The sequence below is a fragment of the Bos grunniens genome, chromosome 11 (assembly GCF_055505025.1).
Source record: "Bos grunniens cultivar Pamir isolate PY7600 chromosome 11, Bosgru_T2T1.0, whole genome shotgun sequence".
Taxonomy (NCBI): domain Eukaryota; kingdom Metazoa; phylum Chordata; class Mammalia; order Artiodactyla; family Bovidae; genus Bos; species Bos grunniens.
The window spans coordinates 71626347-71647311 of NC_141175.1; the positions used below are offsets into that span (position 1 = coordinate 71626347).

The 20965-nt window shown below is 40.5% G+C and overlaps 1 long non-coding RNA gene across 40 annotated transcripts in view; it reads left to right on the forward strand.

Annotated features, from left to right (window-relative positions):
- Positions 1-1874: 1874 nt before the first annotated feature.
- Positions 1875-20965, forward strand: part of LOC147363323 (uncharacterized) — a 504516-nt gene continuing 485425 nt past the window's right edge. For 6 of the 40 annotated variants that reach the window (XR_015136944.1, XR_015136945.1, XR_015136934.1 and 3 more), the window contains exons 1-2: positions 2404-2777; positions 8505-8661. This is a non-coding gene — a long non-coding RNA (uncharacterized LOC147363323). Of the gene's footprint in view, positions 2097-2393; positions 2778-3712; positions 3846-8504; positions 8662-20965 lie in introns of those variants that run through there. The other 34 variants (XR_015136935.1, XR_015136936.1, XR_015136951.1 and 31 more) reach the window with 16 other exon arrangements.

Sequence of the window (20965 nt, forward strand, 5' to 3'; positions counted from 1 at the left end):
CTTCTGTATCATTTGATCTACTGTTGATTACTTCTAGTATATTTTTATTTTACCTATTATATTTAGCTCTGTTTGGTTCTTTATATTTTCTAAATTTTTGTTAAAATTCTCAGTGTGTTCATCTATTCTTGAGTTCATTGAGTATCTTTATGATCATTATCTTGAACTCTATTAGATTGCTTATCTTCACTTCGTTTATATTTTTTTCTGAAATTTTGTCTTGTTCCTTCATTTGGAACATATTCCTCACTTTGCCTAATTCTTTGTGTTTATTTCTGTATATTCAGTAGGCTGGTTACCTTTCCTGATCTCAGAGAAGTGGCCGTATGTTGGAGAAGTTCTAGGGGCCCAGCAGCTCATATGTTCTAAGAGTGCCCCTTATGTGAGCTGCATGGGTTCCTTCGTTGTGTCACAGCCACCTATTGCGAGTGTGCTGGTAGGTGGGGCTGGCCCCAGCCCAGCTGGCTGCCAGGCTCTGCCTGATGTAGTGGTTGCAGGTCCAATGGTCAGGCAAGGCCAGGTTCTGGGATGACTGGCTGCAGGGCCTATGAGTGCTCAGGGCTAGTGCCAGCCTGCTGGTGGGTGGGTAAGACCCCCAGGGCAAATAGGCTGGAGAGAGCACTCCAAAATGGCACTTACCAGCATCAGTGTCCTTGTGGTAGAATGAGCTCCCCCAAATGGCTGCTTCCCAGATCCCTAGGGGGATACCAGATACATGAGTGGATCTGACCCAGGCTTTTTCAAATTACTACTTCTGTCCTGGAACTTGGAGCCTGTGAGCTTTTGTATTGTGCTCTTAAAGATCAGAATCCCTGTTTTCCACAGCCCTCTGGTTCTCCCATACATAGGGACTGTGGCCCACCAGGCTCCTCCATCCATAGGGTTTTTCAGGCAAGAATACTGGAGTGGGTTGCCACGCCCTTCTCCAGGAGATCTTCCTGACCCAGGGATTGAACCCCTGTCTTCTGTATTGCAGGCAGACTCTTTACCATCTTAGCCACCAGGAAAGTCCCCATACACAAGCCCTTCAGAGACTAGTCTTTTCAGGGCAGCTTCCCTGGGCTGGGAGTCGGATTGTAGCTTGGATCCCTTGCTCCTTGGAATTGTTGTTGTTTAGTCACTAAGTCGTGTCTGACTTTTTGCGACCCCATGGACTATAGCCCGCCAAGCTCCTCTGTCCATGGGATTTCCTAGGCAAGAATATGGGAGTGGGTTGCCATTTTCTTCTCAAGAGGATCTTTCTGACCCAGGGATCGAACCTGCATCTCCTGCATTGCAGGTGGATTCTTTTATCACTGAGCCACTGGGGAAGCCCATGCTCCTTGGGAAAACCTCTGCAATTGTTCTGATTCTCCTGTTTGTGGGTTGCCTACCTGGGGCTGTGGGTCTTGACTGTACCCTATATCTCTGCCCCTCCTACCCACCTTGTTTGGACCCTTCTTTATACCTTCTGTTGTGGAAAATCTTTTCTACTGGTATTCAGGTCATTCTCATAGATAGTTGCTCTCTAAGTAGTTGTCATTTGGGTATGCCAGTGGGAGGAGGTTAAGTTTAGGGTCTTCCTACACTGTCTTCTTGGCACATGCCCTAGTTTGGTTTTATTATAATGCTTCATGTCAGATATACCCCCATATAGCAGCATAATTGGACAATTAGGCATGGATGCTGAACATTTAATAAGTTTTTATACTCTTTCTTTGAAATTCTTCTTTTTCCCCTCTAAACATTTTACCTGAGTCTCTTAATAAACGATGGTTTGTATAATACAGCCAACCCATAGATATTCATTAAAAATCTACTTTGTGTGTGAGGCCCTGGGCCAGGCTGGCAGGAAACTGTGAAGGCTGTTCTGTTCCACAGAGAGCTGAAGGTGCAGCTGAGAAGCTAGGACACATATGCAAACAGTGAATCACGAGCCCTGTGCCCCAAGTGCCAATTATCTTGCGCAAAGTAGGCAGTCTTTTCAGGGTGAAATCCCTTCCAGCTGAGGAGATAAGGGTTGTCCGTGAGGAGTGTCCAGCGTCACTCCAACATCCCTTTGAGCAGTGTTTTTCCAACTGTATTGACCCTGAGTTGTAAGTGAAGTGACCTTGACAGTAAGTGAAGTCTTTGATCTCAGAACCAAACAAATTTATGGGTATGAATCACTGAACTGAAGTTTCACTGACAACACTTAACCCTTTCTATGTGTTGTATGCTTTCACCTATTCTATTTTTTTAATACTCTGTTCTATAAAAAATATTCTCCATTATGGAAAATAATGCAGGTTGTCCTGTCAATAAATTGTTAAATGCCCCACTAATTAGCTATCATCCACAACCTGAAAGATACTGATTTGGAGACCTGACTTAAAACCTTTCTGCTTCTGTGTGGTCAGGCCATTCACAATGGCTGTTCTCTTGCTCTCTGTACATCCCTTTTCTACCAGTGCCTCCTTCACCTGCACCTCACTGACCTTCCTACATACTGGCTTGACCAACATGCTTGTTAAGGTTTTTCCCTAACATCTTATGGAAAAATCCAAACAAATATTTTGGCCAACCCAATACTTGCTGTAGGCAGGCCCCAGCTGGTGACTGTGCTCTTCAAAAAGACAGTGAGGGGCGTGACCCTGTGCTGGTTTCCCTGGTAACTAACGAGCCCACCTGACATCAATTCCCCTATACTAACCTCCTGGTCCCGGGGAGTGCAGAGTGGGAGTGAAAACTGCAGCCTGGAAGTGCCCACTGTCTGCTACACGTAGTGAGGTGTTGCTCCAGGACCATGCTTCAGACAGGTAAGCTCCACTGTCCATTATACCACTGAGTCTGTGTTGCTGACTCTGGGTTTTCTCTTTGGTCCTAAACCTGGGCAAGTGCAGGTCTCACTTTGTAGGCCCACGGGCAGAAGCCCAACTGCTTCCTGCTGTGCCGTTTGCCCTCCTCTCTTCTTGATACCCTTCTATGATATGAAGCTTATGAAATCACCAGTGTCTCTGCAGTAGACTAGCTGGCGGTAATTCTTGGTGTCTGCCTAGGATAGGAGGTCCTTCTACAGCAGTTTGACTTAACTTCTCCTTTCCTCCCCACCCCACCCTATCAGGTTGGGGCTGCTTGTGTGGAGTACATAATAAAGAAGAACTGTGGAACCCCTTTGCCAAGCTGACCCACATCCAGTTATTTGTTTCATGCCTTTTTGATCAGTTTCCAGATGGTTTTCAGAGAGGAGTAGTAGGATGTGTGAAGAAATAAGTTTGGGATGTGGGAGGAAGGTTTTAACAATATTTTCTTGCCCTTGAGGGATTCCTTCTCATTGAAGATTAAGGTGATTATTCCTAGAGTCAGTTGAATATTAATCTGTCTTAAGGAAACCTTTTTTCTGGACAAATTTATATAATGATAGTTGCTTTTAGGATATCACCAGGTATTTGAATGGAAGAATGCTTCATTAAATGTTACCATCTGTTTATACACTTAGACATTCACAAAGAATCTTATGTTCCTAGCCCTCTGTTTATTCTGGGTTACCATTGTGCCAGCTTATCCTGGCACATGAAAGCCTCAGAGTCTAGGGTGAGAGACAGACATGTAAACTCAATCCCATGAAAGCTCTATGTAGAAGTTTATGCAGGAGACGCAACCCTCAACTTCCCATGAAGATCAAGGCAGTGTTTTGGAGGAAGTAACGTTATGAGGGAGGAGGTGGAGTTTGCTAGTAAAGAGGCTGATCTTTTCAGGGAGAGGGAAGAAAGCATGTGTGCTGCTGCTGCTAAGTTGATTCAGTTGTGTCCGACTCTGTGCGACCCCATAGACGGCATCCCACCAGGCTCTGCCATCCCTGGGATTCTCCAGGCAAGAACACTGGAGTAGGTTGCCATTTCCTTCTCCAACAGCATGTGAGAAGGCATCAAATACATGAAAGAGCCCAGCACTGCAAGAAGCTTGGTGAGGGTGGTGGAGAGGAGAGAGAGGAGGGGGAGAGATGTGCAGAGATGAGACGAGGAAGGAGCTTTCATGCCATGCCAACATGTGTGGAGTTTAGCCAATGAGATCTGGGGAGAGATGCATTTAAGGATTATTAGTAGAGGAGTGATGTAAGTAGAATTTACATTTTGGGAAGATTACTCTGGTAAACAGCATATTTCTAAGGAATTAAATTGTTCCCAAAGGCCTCATATAGACCACGCAATCTTAGAGTGGAAAAGAGGAGTATAGATTAGTGTTTCTCAACCTTGAAAATGCATCACCTGGAAGGCTTGTTAAACAAGGTTGCTGGAACCCACCCACAGAGCTTTTTCTCAGTAGGTCCAGGGTGGGCCCTCAGAATTTGCTTTTCTAACAAATTCCCAGGTGATGCTGATACTGCTGGTCCAGGGATCACACTTTGTTCATTGAATGATGTTTTAGGAAAAACAGTGACCCCCAAAGATGTCTATCCTGATCCTTGGAGCCATCACTATATTATGCTGGCTAGAAAAAGGGAGTTAGGGTTTTGGATAGAATTAATTTATAATTAAGTTATTAATTAGTAAAGCAAGATTTCAAGAGAGCTGACCTAAAAATAGAGAGTAGCCTGGGTTATTCAGGTGGGTCCAATGTAATCACAAGGGTGCTTAAAATTGTTAGAGATACAGACGAGGAGAATCAGAGGGAGATGTAACATTGCTGGCTTTGAAGATGGAGAAAGGTGTCTGTGAGTCAAGAAATGGGAGCAGCCTCTAGAAGTTGGAAAAGGTTAAAAGATAACTTCTGAGTCTCCAGAAGGAACATGGCCTGCTGATGCTTGACTGTAGCCGTCAGACTTTTAATCTACAAAACTGTTGCATAGTATAGTTGCACTGTTTTAAGCCAGCTTCCCTGGTTTTTGCCTTCATGTCCAACTCGGGCCAACAGAAAAAGCCAAATACGCTTCCAAAACAATCACATGAGGTGCCCTGCCTCCAGCTTCCTCACGCCAACAACCGCCCACCAGCGCACTGCTGAAACCTTCCTTTTTTTTTTTCTCCTCTTGTTTTCTCTATAAAGCCTTTCCACTACTCTGCCTGCCTCTGAGTCTCTGCCAGTTACAGAAGATGGTGGCTGACTCCCTTGCTGTAGCAAGCTCTGAATAAATAGCCTCTGTTTGTTCTCATTTGGGTGGTCTGCACTGATTTCCATGAGAGATAGTGCTCTATTCTGCCCCCCTCCTTTTTTTTTTTGTTTTTTTACTCACTGATTATTCTAATGCAGGAATTTTCAGTGGAGGGGAGTTTTGTCCCTCACCCACCTCCCTGAACGAGGGACATTTGGCTATGTCTGCAGACGATTTGGGTTGTCGCAGTTGGGGAATGTTACCAGCATCTAGAGGGTAGAAGCCATTATAGGAAATCTGCTAAACATTGACTATGTACAGGAATGTCTCCAACAAAGAGTTGTCTGGACCAAAATGCAAATAGTTCTGATCTAATGACAGAAATTTCTAGTCCTTGTGCAGTAGAGAGGTGTTGTGTGGAGGTGTCTTTATTTTTATGTGAGTGAGACAGTGATACTAAAATAAGACAGAGGTGGCCAGTAATCTGTGTATTTATTGTGACTAGGCTTGGTCTTGTAACATAGTCCTCATTTTTGCTTCCAAAAAAGAATATGACCTCCTTAACCCTGAAGGAGCAGGAAAGTCTAGAATTTAATTTTGCTCCTCTCCTTAGTAACTCCTAGAGATTTATAGTATATGTAAAAATATGCCAATATATTTGCATCTATTTATCTTTATAGATACACATGAAATATGACTATAACATGAAATTTCCTTGTATGAGTTGTGGAAATGATCTCTTTACTTCATTGCTATATCATACACACAGAAACATACATACATTTGTTTCTAGTGGGTTCTATTTGCAAAGCTACTTTCCTATTTCTCTCTGTGCACTGGTGCCCCAGTCCAATGGTGTGGTTTGTTTGACCTTTATGTATCTGAGACTCTCTCATCTATGGATCTTCAGAGCTGATTTGTGATGCATGCTATTGAAGCCTTCACATTCTTCATGCATTTAAAACAGAGCAGTAGTTGGAGATTTCTTCCACAGATCAACCTCTAGTGTTTCTGACTGACATGCTCAGGAAGGAAGAGGTGAGGTAAGCTGGTAGCTTGGAGTGAGGCATTTTCAATCCTTTTGCTCTGACATTTTTCAAGCTCACAGGCTAATTAATCAATTTCATTAAAAAAAGAGAGCATGTTGCCATGGTATCATGAGGCATGTTTATACGGCCACATTAAGATTTCAGAGTATTTTTAATCTTTAATTACCTAACTTCCATTTTTTTTTTGAACTGGTTAAGTCCTTAAAAATTTTTTCCCTTTTGATTATGTGATTTTCTGGCAGTGTTTTCTGATATTGAGATACTAATTGAAACAGAGCTGCTTCTCTGAGAAGAAATAAGATCACCTCTGGAGCCCTGGTTGTGTGCAAGATTTGATTAAAAATTTCCACAGAGGGCATTGTACCAGCTGGCCTTCAGTACCTGTGCTTATACACAAGAAACCACTCATTTATCGCCAGAGACATGACCCAGAAGGAGTTTTATCTATAATGGATGTAACATATGCTTGCAAGGATTCAGAATATTTCTAGAAACATATTCAATTCTAGCTTTTTCTTTCCCTATAGGATCACAGAAATGTTTAGTGTTCATGATAAAACAGGTAACTTTTTGCCTTGAAAAATAATTTTCTGGGAGTATCAAGAGACTATGCCCAGATTCATTTAAAAAAGCTGTTAACTACTTGAAGTAACAAGTAACCCTGATTTAAAGAGCCCTTTTCTAACTCCTAGTCATTAAAGAGACGAGTGAAGTTATGGAGAGGATGCCATGGAGATTTTGAATTAGATCAGACTGAAACTTTCTTATTAAAGTAGACTAGGAATAACATAGCAAAAACAAGTCAGACAAAAACACTCTTCTGTATCTTATGAAGGATGTGAAAATGTATGCAGTAATTCTTTTCTTTTCCTTTTTGATTTACTATAAACTGTCTGTGCTTAGTGGGGTTTGGAATCTTACTAAAAAATGAATACATGGACAATAAAAATGTGTATCTGTCTCTTATTAGGGACAGTCTAACTAGTCTGTCCTCCTCTGGGCCTTTTTTATACATTGCTATTAATGTTTAATCTGTGGCTTGAGTTGTAATGTTCGTTTAGAAGATGTGCCCATTTATAAGATCTACCTTCCTGAACTGACACCTTAGAATTTTCAGGAAGCTCAACATCATTAGTGGTGCTTTTGCAAGAAGCCACTTCTTCAAGGACAAAGGTAGTATCCCAGCAAAGTGGTCTATAAAGACCATTTCAGAAACAGTGTCTTTCAGTGTGGAGAGGCTTCCCTGGTGGCTTAGATGGTAAAAATCGATCTCTGGGTCAGGAAGATCCTCTGGAAAAGGGAATAGCAACCCACTCCAGTATTCTTGCCTGGAGAATTCCATAGACAAAGGAGCCTGGTGAGCTACAGTCCATGGGGTCCCAAAGAGCCAGATATGACTGAGCGACTAAAACTTTCAGTATGGAAGCCTCAAACACCACCACCAGGAATTCTTGTTTCTATTTGCAGACTGGCTTACGAGCTTCTGTGTGACCTGGGCTGGCCACTCTCAAGCTTGTGATGACTCTGTCCTTTTAGATTCCATATGAGAACAACTGGAATTGCCTGATAGGATTACTGGAAAGCCAGTCTAGTTGGTTGAGCTCTGTAGTATAAAAAGTGCTTTATTTTCAGCTATGTCCTATATTAAAAAAAAAAAAATCACACACTGAAAAAAGTACTAAAAAGCTGTCAACACATTTCTTCATGGAACATTTTAAGTATGATTGCTGCTTCTAGTAGCTTTTGAGATAGGATAAAGGTATTATTACAAATTGGACTTTCAGCTAGAATGATCCATCTAGATAAAGTCGACATTGTCTAATATTACATTTTGGTCATATACCAGTGACCTTCAGCTGTGACTCCAAAGACAATACAATTTCCGAACCCTCTGCAATCTAACAATATTAATTAAACTAGTATTGAGTGTCTCTTAAACGTCAGGGCTTGTGTTAGGGCTGGAGCTTCTACTAAAAGGTAAGATATTGTTCCTGCTTTCAAGATATTAGACTCCTTGATAGGATGGGCAAAAGGACACAGATAAGAGAAGTAATTTGGGTACAGTGTTCATATAGCTAGCTTTTTTGACTTTGGTTTGCAGTTTTAGTGTTCATTGCACATCTATTCCAATTTGCAGTTTGCAATAGAAGTTCTCCTAGGAAGTATTTAGTTCCTATCCCAGTTGTTTTAGGAACATGTTGGAGGGTTGATCTAGTTCAGCCCCTTGCCCTGTGACATCCTGAAGGGCAGGTTGATGTTAATGATGAAGGGCTGGGTTTGAGGGAGAAGAGGTATTGAGATGAAGGCTGGGACAGGCTGGCTTGTGGGGAGCTCTGCTCAGGTTGTGCTTTTGTCAAATGGGAGAGTGACATGTGGTTAAGAATCCCGTCTATTGATTTACACAGGCAGAGGCTCTCCCCAGAGTGGCTCAGCTGCACGCAATATGCATGGACTCTGCACTGGGATCAGTGAGCTGAATGATGGCAGACCAGCACACATGGCTGAATGAGTCCCTGCGGATTATGGCTAGGGAGGAACCGTGAGCACTCTACACTCAAGCAGGTAGGAGACATAGTGGGTGTCTGAGGCTGGATGGCTGGCTCTGAAGCCAGATTTTGCTGCTGCTAAATGACCTTCCATGGAAGTCATGCACGGTCATTTTTTTTTTTTTTTTTGTCTCTCAATTTAAGATTTATGTGTTAAACATAATCACATAATCCCAGTTCTATTGCTCACTATCAAAGCAATTAGAAGTCTTCAGCTGATGTTGTTCTAGGTGAGCCATAAATACACCTGAAGGTCAGCTTTCATCCCACTTTGGAGGAAGATATATGTGAGAAAGTGTGACGAGGACTCAGGAAGCTAGGGAAACTGATAAAACAGTTTACCCTTCACTTGTGTAGTTGGTGGGGTTACTATTCAGAGAAAGCAGTGATTTTTTTTTTCCTTGGCAATTACATTTTACCTTCCTATAAAGAAAAATGATGCCAAGCCTGGGTGTGGTGCTGTCTGCACTCTGGTGTTTTGTGTAGGCATTTATCCCAGGCCTTTGGCAGTGTGCCAGGAGTTAGCATGCTGGCCTGTGGCTGGGGACCAGTGTGTTCTGATACAGAGCCCTGTGATAGGAGTGCCCATGGGGACAGAGGACCCAGTGTTTCCACAAGGACAGGTGCCTTCTCCCTGTGAGAGGCAGCAGCGCTGAGACAGCACTGGCTGGCAAGGAGCCAGACTCTGGAGTTGGCATCTCAGCCCAGGTGCAGTTATCTGATGGGTTGTCATTTAATCTCCTTGCCTCAGTTCGCTTCTTCTCTCATTGTTAATATCAAGTCAGTAATAGCTGCCCCTCCCTCGTTACAGGACTATTTTAAGTTCCAATAGGATAGTGATTTAAGGTCCTCAAAAAATGTAAAGTGAATTAGCACACATAAATATGTATAGTCATATTGTGGCATCAGGACTCTATCAATTATTTTTATAGATAATTGAATATTATAAATAATTCAAGCAATTAAAAATTACCATCCTTTAATAAAAGAAAAACTTTTCAAAATATATGGCACATTTTATGGCCATTAAAACTCAGATGACACTGAACATGAGAGTAAACAAGGAATTGGTAAGTATTTTTCTGTAAAAGGCCAGACAGTAAATAATTTATGCTTTGTGGCCATACAGTCTCTGTCAAAACTACTCACCTCTGTTGTTGTAGCACTAAAGTAGCCATAGAAGCTTTTTACCCAGGGAGTGGGGCTGTGCTTCAAAAAACTTTATACAAACAGGCATTGAGCTGAATTTGGCTCAGATGGGCTGTAGTTAGCTACCTGTTTGCCTAGTCTGACTTTAAGTGGATGCAGAAATGGTTTGGAGAAGCACTGAAATATTTGTGAATAAGATGTTTAGCTGATTGGGAGCAAGCCTGGGAGAGGCAGCAGGTACAGGATAGCCAGTCTGGAGTTTTTGGAGGTGGTGATCATTAATGGGGTATAACGGATGAGGATCAGGGAAATACTGTGTTTTTAGAGGAGTGATTATTTAAATGCTAAGCTGAGTTACCTAGAGAATGAGGAGGTAAGGGGGTGAGAGTGGTCAACATTGTTGAGATCAGTGGGTTGGTGTTTTTAATGAAGTCAAGCAGTCTTGCAGTAGGAATAATACGAGTACACTGGAAGGATAAATGATGGTGGTTGGTGGGCAGGAACTGGAAATTCCTGCAAGTGGTTCCACTAAGATTGGTGGGAGAGGTAGAGGTGAGGTGAGATAGGGGGGAAAAAATCAAACTTGCTAGAGGTGAGGAAGTCAAGAAACAGAGAGGCTGTGATGGTGAATGGCTCATCCTTGGAGATATTGACGATGTCAAGATTGATGGAGAAGCAGACAATAAACTAGGTGCTAAATCCACTGGTAAATGAAGGGGAGTTCCTGAGAGGCTCATAGGGGTGTGAGAAAGTCTGCAGCTGATGACTCGAAGTGTTTTGGACTGAAGGAAGAAAGATGACAAATGATCTGGAAGCAATTCCTGTGACCCAGATACGCACTGATCCTGGTAGTGCTTCTTCCTGGGCATACAAACACTATTTCTTAGCCTTCTCTGTCATTAAGAGTGGTCAAGTGATGTAGTTCTGGTCCACAGAATTAGGATGGAACTATGCTCAGCACTTCAATCCTGTCCCATAGAAGCCTTCTATGTGCAGTGCTCCATTCTCTCTCTCCTGCTGTCTGCTTGATGGAGATAGAGCATCCTGGAGGAACCCTGGGGGATGCCCAGTCACTGAATAGAAGGATCCTGGGGTCCTGAGTATTTGCTGCTTTTGGTAGCTAGTTTGGACTTAATAGGAGCAAGAAAAAACTTATATTGTGTGAAGTCCCTAGCATTACTCTCACACACATACCCTAACTTTTGCTTCTGAAGTACATGGAGTGTGAGAAAAAAATTTTAAAAATCATAACAACCTAAACCTTAAGAGGGTTTTAAGGAATGTGGTATCATCTGGAGACAACCAGATGCATAATTATAATATTGACTCTAACAATAACAGCAGCAGTGACAATTGCACCATCATCTATTCGACCTCAAAGGCTGTAGGATGTGAGAACTCTGTCCTAGATACTGGGAATACAGTTGGAGGTAGTGATGGCTTTTGGTTTTGAATCTGTAGGCTCATTTCCAGTGAAGGCCCAGACATTTTTCACTGGGACTTCTATTTTTCCTTGTCTCTTTCATTTCCTGCTTGCTTAGTTGTGATTTTTCAGATTCCAAATGCAAACCCTTTTGGTATTCTACTTGATACCTCAGTTTCCTCAGAGATCACCATGGGACTTGGCCTCTCTTCTGCTATTCTCTTCACAATCTCCTTAAACTTTGGCTTCCTTACTTGTGAAAAAGAAATAATAACCAATACCTCAAAGAGCTAGTATCAGGAATAAATAACATGATTTCTGTGAGTAAATCACTTAGCACTTTCTGTCTAGCACATAGTAAATCCTTGATAAATGTCAAATATTATTGCCATTGATGGGTCAAGAATTAAATTTACCCAAGCCAAGAAAAGAAAATTATTTCAAGCAGTTGTTCTCAAAGTGTGGTCCCCAGACTAGCAGCATCAGTACCCAAATTCTTGGGCTCCACCCCAGTCCTTCTGAAAGAAACTCTGGAGCTGGGGCCCAGCAATCTGTGATTTAACAAGCCCTCCAGGTAGTTTTGATGCTCACTGGAGTTTGAGAACCATTTTTTTTTTTTTTTTATAGGTTTTGGCTCTGTCTGTTATTTTCATTTGAGAACAGTTCTTCTGAGGAGAGTCCAATTAATTCCTTAAGCTATTAAGAATAGGAGCAGAGAAAATCCTCCAGACCATTAAACATTACTGCCTTCAACTGAGAGCAGGGAGTGGTGGAGTGTATGAGACCCTGGGATCTGACCCTGGGTCTTGGACCACACATCGACCTCTGTAGTTTGTCTTGTTTTCATCAACACTACAGAATGTATTTCACAGGCCAGTGACCTTGCAGTGTAAATGCCAGCAACGCCAGGGTGCTGGCAGGTTTATAGCTATAACCCCTCACTACAAAGGGAATGGTCAGATGGAATTATTTTGCCATTTGAAGTGGAGACGCTGGTTTAAAAGCAGCTGAACTCTTGGAGACATCCTCTTAAATATCTTGGTGGATGGCTGAGTCTGGGGCCGAGATCCAGAATGGCTTGTCTGTGACCTTTTTGGATCGATGTCCCATTTGTGCTTTCTGTCTGGCTGTCTTCTGCCTTTTGGCTAGACTAGGTCTCGAGCTGTAATTTTTTTTTTTTTTTTAAAGCCACAAATACACACTGGTCAGTCTAAATCTTACTGGTCCTGTTATCCTGTTTCTTTCCTCTCCTGTGCCTTGCTGGGTACTGGAGCTTGGAAAGGAGGTGGAGCCTTCTCACCTGACTTTCTTACTCCACAAAAGGGGAAACGTGTCTTGAAATGTGAAATGACTCCCCCCAAGGTCCCACAGTAGTTCTCATTTCCAGGATTATAAGCTATCCTTTCATATCTCCTCTCTCCATCCTTTCTTAGTGGATTTCTTCATGCACCTTATTTTGGCATGGATATTCCCCTCGGGAATGTGATTGTGTTGTTGAGTAATGATTTTTTTTCTACAGAAGTCCAAATGACTGCTTTCAGTCTACTGTTTTTGCTGGCAGCGAGAATTCATGTCTGCAGAACTGGGTCAGATACTTGTTGTGACTCAAATGTTCAGGTTTCAAGAAACACTTTTTTCTTTAGAGTTGGGTTACTTTCCTTCTGTGAAGTTATGATTGGTCCCAGAGAGGCAACTTCACTGCTGGGGGAGAGCTGGTTGCTCCAGTGGATTTTCTGACATTCAGAGGCTTTCAGTGTGGCCCACAGGTTGCAAGCCTGGTCTTCCAGGCTGTCTAGCTGGGCAGTGTTCCCACTGAGCAGGTCTGAACACTAGCACTGGAATTCAAAGATGGCTGCTACAGCTGCTCTGAAATCAGGGTAGGTGGTAGATCTCTAACTTCCTTTAACAGAATCTCTTTATCTTTCACTTGTGCTCTTTTCCCATTTATTTTCACCATTACTTCATCCCAGTTTAACTGATCAACTCCAAAGTTCAAGAAAGAGTTCTTACAGACTCTTTGTGTCTCCCTAAAATTCATATGTTGAAACCTAATTCCTAATGTGATGATAATAGGTGGGGTATTGGGAGGTGATGAGGTCATAGGGTCGAACCCTTATGAATGAGCTTCATGCCCTTACAAAAGAGACATGAGGGAGACCTAGTCATCTGAGGATACAGTGAGAAGACAGCCATCCATAAATTAGGAAGTGGGCACACACCAGATGCCAGATCTGGCAGTACATTTAATCTCCAGACTTCCCAGCTTCCAAAACTGTGAGAAATACATTTCTGTTGTTTACAAGCCACCCAGTCTGTGGTATTCTGTTAAAGCAGCCCAAATACAGTAAGGCAGAGGGATTTCAAAATCTATGTGCATTCTTAATGAGTGGGCTCTTGAAGGTTCAAAGGATTGAAGCTGTAGAGGTAAAATGACAGACACCATGTTTAAAAATTTTCCAAGATGAACTCAAGAGTGTGTGCTAAATAGGTGATCTCAAGCATCTAAAATATATCTCCTGTTATTATCCCCTGTGATAATATACTCTGCCTCTGGGACCAGGGACCACTGTGATTCCTGTGTGAGGAGGAGAGTTTCAAATAGTCTGGTAGGGGTAACACATTTGTATTTGTCTCATCAGGACATCAACCCAATTATAATCCATGGTCTGTGTGAAGTTCTGGTTTGTGTGAATGGGTTATAAATACTTTTGCATTGGCTGCCAAGCGTTAGAATTAAAAACTGATTAAAGTTAAAGAAAATGAAGAGAAAGATGGAGTGAGATGGGCAAAAGAGTGTGTGAGAAAGCCCTACAATTCAATGGCAAAACCCCCCTGACAACCAGATTAAAAATTGAGCTAAGAACTTGAATAGACATTTCTCTAAAGAAGATATACAAATGGTCAATATGTATATGAAACAATGCTCAAGGTAACTAGTCATCAGAAACCTACAAATCAAAACCACAAGGAGACACCAACTTCTACCTGTCAGCTATTATCAAAGAAATAAAACACAAGTGTTGGCAAGCATGTGGAGAAATTAGAACCCTTGGCCACTTTGATGGGAATGAAAAATGGTGCAGCTGTTATGGAGGATATAGGTGCATCAAAAAATCAAAAATAGAACTAACATATATATCAATCTCACTTCTGAGTGTTTATCCATAAAAGACAGAAATCAGAATCTCAAAGAGATGATTGGCCCTTGCAAATTCATTAAAGTAATATTCACAAGGGCCAAGATGTGAAAACAGCATAAATATCCATTGTCAGGTGAATGGATAAAGAAAATAATAGAAAAATATTTGGCCTTAAAAAAGGAGATTTTGCAGTATGTAACAACATGGATGCATCTTGAGGAAGTATGCTAACTGCAATAAGTTAGTCACAGAAGGACAAGGACTACATGATTCCATTTATATGAGGTCTCTGAAATAGTCAAATTCATAGAAATAAATAGTGGAATGTTGATTGCCAAGGGTGGAGGGGGGAAGGGGAAATGGGAAGTTACTAATACTAGGCAATGAGCATGAAGTTTTAGTTAAGCAAGATGAATACTTTTTAGAAATTTGCTATACAACATTGTACTTAGAGTCAACAATAGTGTATTGCACATTAAACATGAGATCTAGCTTCTTAGTGAATTTTAAAATTTATTGAAGTATAGTTGATTCACAATGTTTTAATTTCTGCTGTAGAGCAGAGTGACTCAGTTTTATATATATATATAAATCAGTTAAATATATATATATATATATATATGTATTAGCATCTGCTAATCCCAATCTCCCTTCCCCCACCACTTGGCAACCACAAATCTGTTCTCTATGTCTGTGAGTCTGTTTCTGTTTTGTAGATAAGTTCATTTGTTTCATATTTTAGATTCCACATACAAGTGATATCATATGGTATTTGTCTTTCTCTTTCTGACTTTGTTTAGTATGATAATCTTTAGGTCCATCTATGTTGTTGCAAACTGCATTATTTCATTTTAAAATGGCTGCTTAATATTTCAGTGTGTATGTGTATATATATATTTGTGTATATACACTCACGCACACACATACACACCACATCTTCTTTATCCATTCATCTGTCCATGGGTGTTTAGGTTGTTTTCATGTCTTGGCTATTGTAAATAGTGCTGCTGTGAACATAGAAGTGTATGTATCATTTCCAGTTAAAGTTTTGTCTGGGTACGTGCCCAGGAATGGGATTGCAGGATCATATGGCAACTCTGTTTTTAAGGGTTTTTTTAAAAATATAAATTTATTTATTTTAATTGGAGGTTAATTACTTTACAATATTGGTTTTGCCGTACATCAACATGAATTTGCCACAGGTATACATGTGTTCCTCATCCTGAACCCCCTTCCCACCTTCCTATCCATACCATCCCTCTGGGTCGTCTCAGTGCACCAGCCCCAAGCATCCAGTTTCATGCATCGAACCTGGGCTGGCGATTCGTTTCATATATGATATTATACATATTTCAATGCCATTCTCCCAAATCATCCCACCCTCTCCCTCTCCCACAGAGTCCAAAAGACTGTTCTATACATCTTTGTCTCTTTTGCTGTCTCACATACAGGGTTATCGTTACCATCTTTCTAAATTCCATATATATGTGTTAGTATACTGTATTGGTGTCTTTCTTTCTGGCTTACTTCACTCTGTATAATTGGCTCCAGTTTCATCCACCTCATTAGAACTGATTCAAATGTATTCTTTTTAATGGCTGAGTAATACTCCATTGTGTATATGTACCACTGCTTTCTTATCCATTCATCTGCTCATGGACATCTAGGTTGCTTCCATGTCCTGGCTATTATGAACAGTGCTGCGATGAACATTGGGGTACACATGTCTCTTCCAATTCTAGTTTCCTCGGTGTGTATGCCCAGCAGTGGGATTGCTGGGTCATAAGGCAGTTCTATTTCCAGTTTTTTAAGGAATCTCCACACTGTTCTTCATACTGGCTGTACTAGTTTGCATTCCCACCAAGAGTGTAAAAGGGTTCCCTTTTCTCCACACTCTCTCCAGCATTTATTGCTTATAGACTTTTGGATTATAGCCATTCTGACTGGCGTGAAATGATACCTCATTTTGGTTTTGATTTGCATTTTTCTGATAATGAGCGATGTTGAGCATCTTTTCATGTGTTTGTTAGCCATCTGTATATCTTCTTTGGAAAAATGTCTATTTAGTTCTTTGGCCCATTTTTTGATTGGGTCGTTTATTTTTTTGGAATTGAGCTGCAGGAGTTGCTTGTATATTTTTGAGATTAGTTGTTTGTCAGTTGCTTCATTTGCTATTATTCTCTCCCATTCTGAAGGCTGCCTTTTCACCTTGCTTATAGTTTCCTTTGTGGTGCAGAAGCTTTTAAGTTTAATTAGGTCACATTTGTTTATTTTTACTTTTATTTCCAATATTCTGGGAGGTGGGTCATAGAGGATCCTGCTGTGATGTACGTCAGAGAGTGTTTTGCCTATGTTCTCCTCTAGGAGTTGTATAGTTTCTGGTCTTACGTTGAGATCTTTAATCCATTTTGAGTTTATTTTTGTGTATGGTGTTAGAAAGTGTTCTAGTTTCATTCTTTTACAAGTGGTTGACCAGTTTTCCCAGCACCACTTGTTAAAGAGATTGTCTTTAATCCATTGTATATTCTTGCCTCCTTTGTCAAAGATAAGGTGTCCGTAGGTGCTTGGATTTATCTCTGGGCTTTCTATTTTGTTCCATTGATCTATATATCTGTCTTTGTGCCAGTGATGACTGTGGCTTTGATTTGCATTTCAAATCATGAAGTCAGGCACGTTGATTCCTCCAGTTCCATTCTTCTTTCTCAAGATTGCTTTGGCTATTCGAGGTTTTTTGTATTTCCATACAAATTGTGAAATTATGTGTTCTATCTCTGTGAAAAATACCGTTGGTAGCTTGATAGGGATTGCATTGAATATATAAATTGCTTTGGGTAGTATACTCACTTTCACTATATTGATTCTTCCGATCCATAAACATGGTATATTTCTCCATCTATTAGTGTCCTCTTTGATTTCTTTCACCAGTGTTTTATAGTTTTCTATATATAGGTCTTTAGTTTCTTTAGGTAGATATATTCCTAAATATTCTTTCTGTTGCAATGGTGAATGGAATTGTTTCCTTAATTTCTCTTTCTATTTTCTCATTATTAGTGTATAGGAATGCAAGGGATTTCTGTGTGTTGATTTTATATCCTGAAATTTTACTATATTCATTGATTAGCTCTAGTAATTTTCTGGTGGAGTCTTTAGGATTTTCTATGTAGAAGATCATGTCATCTGCAAACAGTGAGTTTTACTTCTTCCTTTCCAATTTGGATTCCTTTTATTTCTTTTTCTGCTCTGATTGCTGTGGCCAAAACTTCCAAAACTATGTTGAATAGTAGTGGTGAAAGTGGGCACTTTTGTCTTGTTCCTGACTTTAGGGGAAATGCTTTCAATTTTTCACCATTGAGGATAATGTTTGCTGTGGGTTTGTCATATATAGCTTTTATTATGTTGAGGTATGTTCCTTCTATTCCTGCGTTCTGGAGAGTTTTTATCATAAATGGCTGTTGAATTTTGTCAAAGGCTTTCTCTGCATCTATTGAGATAATCATATGGCTTTTATTTTTCAATTTGTTAATGTGTTGTATTACATTGATTGATTTGAGGATATTGAAGAATCCTTGCATCCCTGGGATAAAGCCCACTTGGTCATGGTATATGATCTTTTTAATATGTTGTTGGATTCTGTTTGCTAGAATTTTATTAAGGATTTTTGCATCTATGTTCATCAGTGATATTGGCCTGTAGTTTTCTTTTTTTGTGGGATCTTTGTCAGGTTTTGGTATTAGGGTGATGGAGGCCTCATAGAATGAGTTTGGAAGTTTACCTTCCTCTGCAATTTTCTGGAAGAGATTGAGTAGGATAGGTGTTGCTGCTGCTGCTGCTGCTAAGTCGCTTCTCATGTCCGACTCTGTGCGACCCCATAGACGGAAGCCCACCAGAGTCCCCCATCCCTGGGATTCTCCAGGCAAGAACACTGGAGTGGGTTGCCATTTCCTTCTCCAATGCATGAAAGTGAAAAGTGAAAGAGAAGTCTCTCAGTCGTGTCCGACTCTTTGCGACCCCATGGACTGCAGCCCACCAGGCTCCTCCATCCATGGGATTTTCCAGGCAAGAGTACTGGAGTCGGGTGCCATCGCCTTCTCCGAGGATAGGTGTTCGCTCTTCTCTAAATTTTTGGTAGAATTCAGCTGTGAAGCCGTCTGGACCTGGGCTTTTGTTTGCTGGAAGATTTCTGATTACAGTTTTAATTTCCGTGCTTGTGATGGGTCTGTTAAGATTTTCTATTTCTTCCTGGTCCAGTTTTGGAAAGTTGTACTTTTCTAAGAATTTGTCCATTTCTTCCACGTTGTCCATTTTATTGGCATATAATTGCTGATAGTAGTCTCTTACGATCCTTTGTATTTCTGTGTTGTTTGTTGTGATCTCTCCATTTTCATTTCTAATTTTATTGATTTGATTTTTCTCCCTTTGTTTCTTGACGAGTCTGGCTAATTTTGAGTCTGGTTTGTCAATTTTATTTATCCTTTTGAAGAAACAGCTTTTGGCTTTGTTGATTTTTGCTATGGTCTCTTTTGTTTCCTTTGCATTCATTTCTGCCCTAATTTTTAAGATTTCTTCTACTAACCCTGGGGTTCTTCATTTCTTCCTCTTCTCTTTTTTTAATTTAAATTTATTTATTTTAATTAGAGGCTAATTACTTTACAATATTGTATTGGTTTTGCCATACATCAACATGAATCTGCCACGGGTGTACACGTGTTCCCCATCCTGAACCCCCCTCCCACCTCCCTCCCCATACCATCCCTCTGGGTCATCCCAGTGCACCAGCCCCAAGCATCCTGTATCCTGCATCAGACCTGGACTGGAGATTCATTTCTTATATGATATTATACATGTTACAATGCCATTCTCCCAAATCATGCCCCCTCCCCCCAACACCGAGTCCAAAGACTATTATATACATCTGCGTCTCTTTTGCTGTCTCCTTTTCTAGTTGCTTTAGGTGTAGAGTTAGGTTATTTATTTGACTTTTTTCTTCTTTCTTGAGGTATGCCTGTATTGCTATGAACTTTCCCCTTAGCACTGCTTTTACAGTGTCCCACAGGTTTTGGGTTGTTGTGTTTTCATTTTCATTCATTTCTATGCATATTTTGATTTCTTTTTTGATTTTTTCTGTGATTTTTGGTTATTCAGCAGCGTGTTGTTCAGCCTCCATATGTTGGAATTTTTAATAGTTTTTCTCCTGTAATTAAGATCTAATCTTATTGCATTGTGGTCAGAAAAGATGCTTGGAATGATTTCAAGTTTTTTGAATTTACCAAGGCTAGATTTACGGCCCAGGATGTGATCTATCCTGGAGAAGGTTCTGTGTGTGCTTAAGAAAAAGGTGAATGTCATTGTTTTGGGGTGAAATGTCCCATAGATATCAATTAGGTCTAACTGGTCTATTGTATCATTTAAAGTTTGTGTTTTCCTTGTTAATTTTCTGTTTAGTGGATCTATCCATAGGTGTGAGTGGGGTATTAAAGTCTCCCACTATTATTGTGTTATTGTTAATTTCCCCTTTCATACTTGTTAGCATGTGTCTTACATATTGCAGTGCTCCTATGTTGGGTGCATATATATTTATAATTGTTGTATCTTCTTCTTGGATTGATCCTTTGATCATTAAGTAGTGTCCTTCTTTGTCTCTTTTCACAGCCTTTGTTTTAAAGTCTATTTTATCTGATATGAATATTGCTACTCCTGCTTTCTTTTGGTCTCTATTTGCATGGAAAATCTTTTTCCAGCCCTTCACTTTCAGTCTGTATGTATCCCTTGTTTTGAGGTGGGTCTCCTGTAGACAACATATATAGGGGTGGTGTTTTTGTATCCGTTCAGCCAGTCTTTGTCTTTTGGTTGGGGCATTCAACCCATTTACGTTCAAGGTAATTACTGATAAGTATGATCCCGTTGCCATTTGCTTTATTGTTTTGGGTTCGAGTTTATACACCCTTTCTGTGTTTCCTGTCTAGAGAATATCCTTTAGCATTTGTTGGAGAGCTGGTTTGGTGGTGCTGAATTATCTGAGCTTTTGCTTGTCTGTAAAGCTTTTGATTTCTTCTTCATATTTGAATGAGATCCTTGCTGGGTACAGTAATCTGGGCTGTAGGTTATTTTCTTTCATCAATTTAAGTATGTCTTGCCATTCCCTCCTGGCCTGAAGAGTTTCTATTGAAAGATCAGCTGTTATCCTTATGGGAATCCCCTTGTGTGTTATTTGTTGTTTTTCCCTTGCTGCTTTTAATATTTGTTCTTTGTGTTTGATCTTTGTTAATTTGATTAATATGTGTCTTAGGGTGTTTCACCTTGGGTTTATCCTGTTTGGGACTCTCTGGGTTTTTGGACTTGGGTAATTATTTCCTTCCCCATTTTAGGGAAGGTTTCAACTATTATCTCCTCAACTATTTTCTCATGGTCTTTCTTTTTGTCTTCTTCTTCCTGGACTCCTATGATTTGAATGTTGGGGTGTTTAACACTGTCCTGGAGGCCTCTGAGATTGTCCTCATTTCTTTTAATTCGTTTTTCTTTTTTCCTCTCTGATTCATTTATTTCTACCAATCCATCTTCTAATTCACTAATCCTATCTTCTGCCTCTGTTATTCTACTATTTGTTGCCT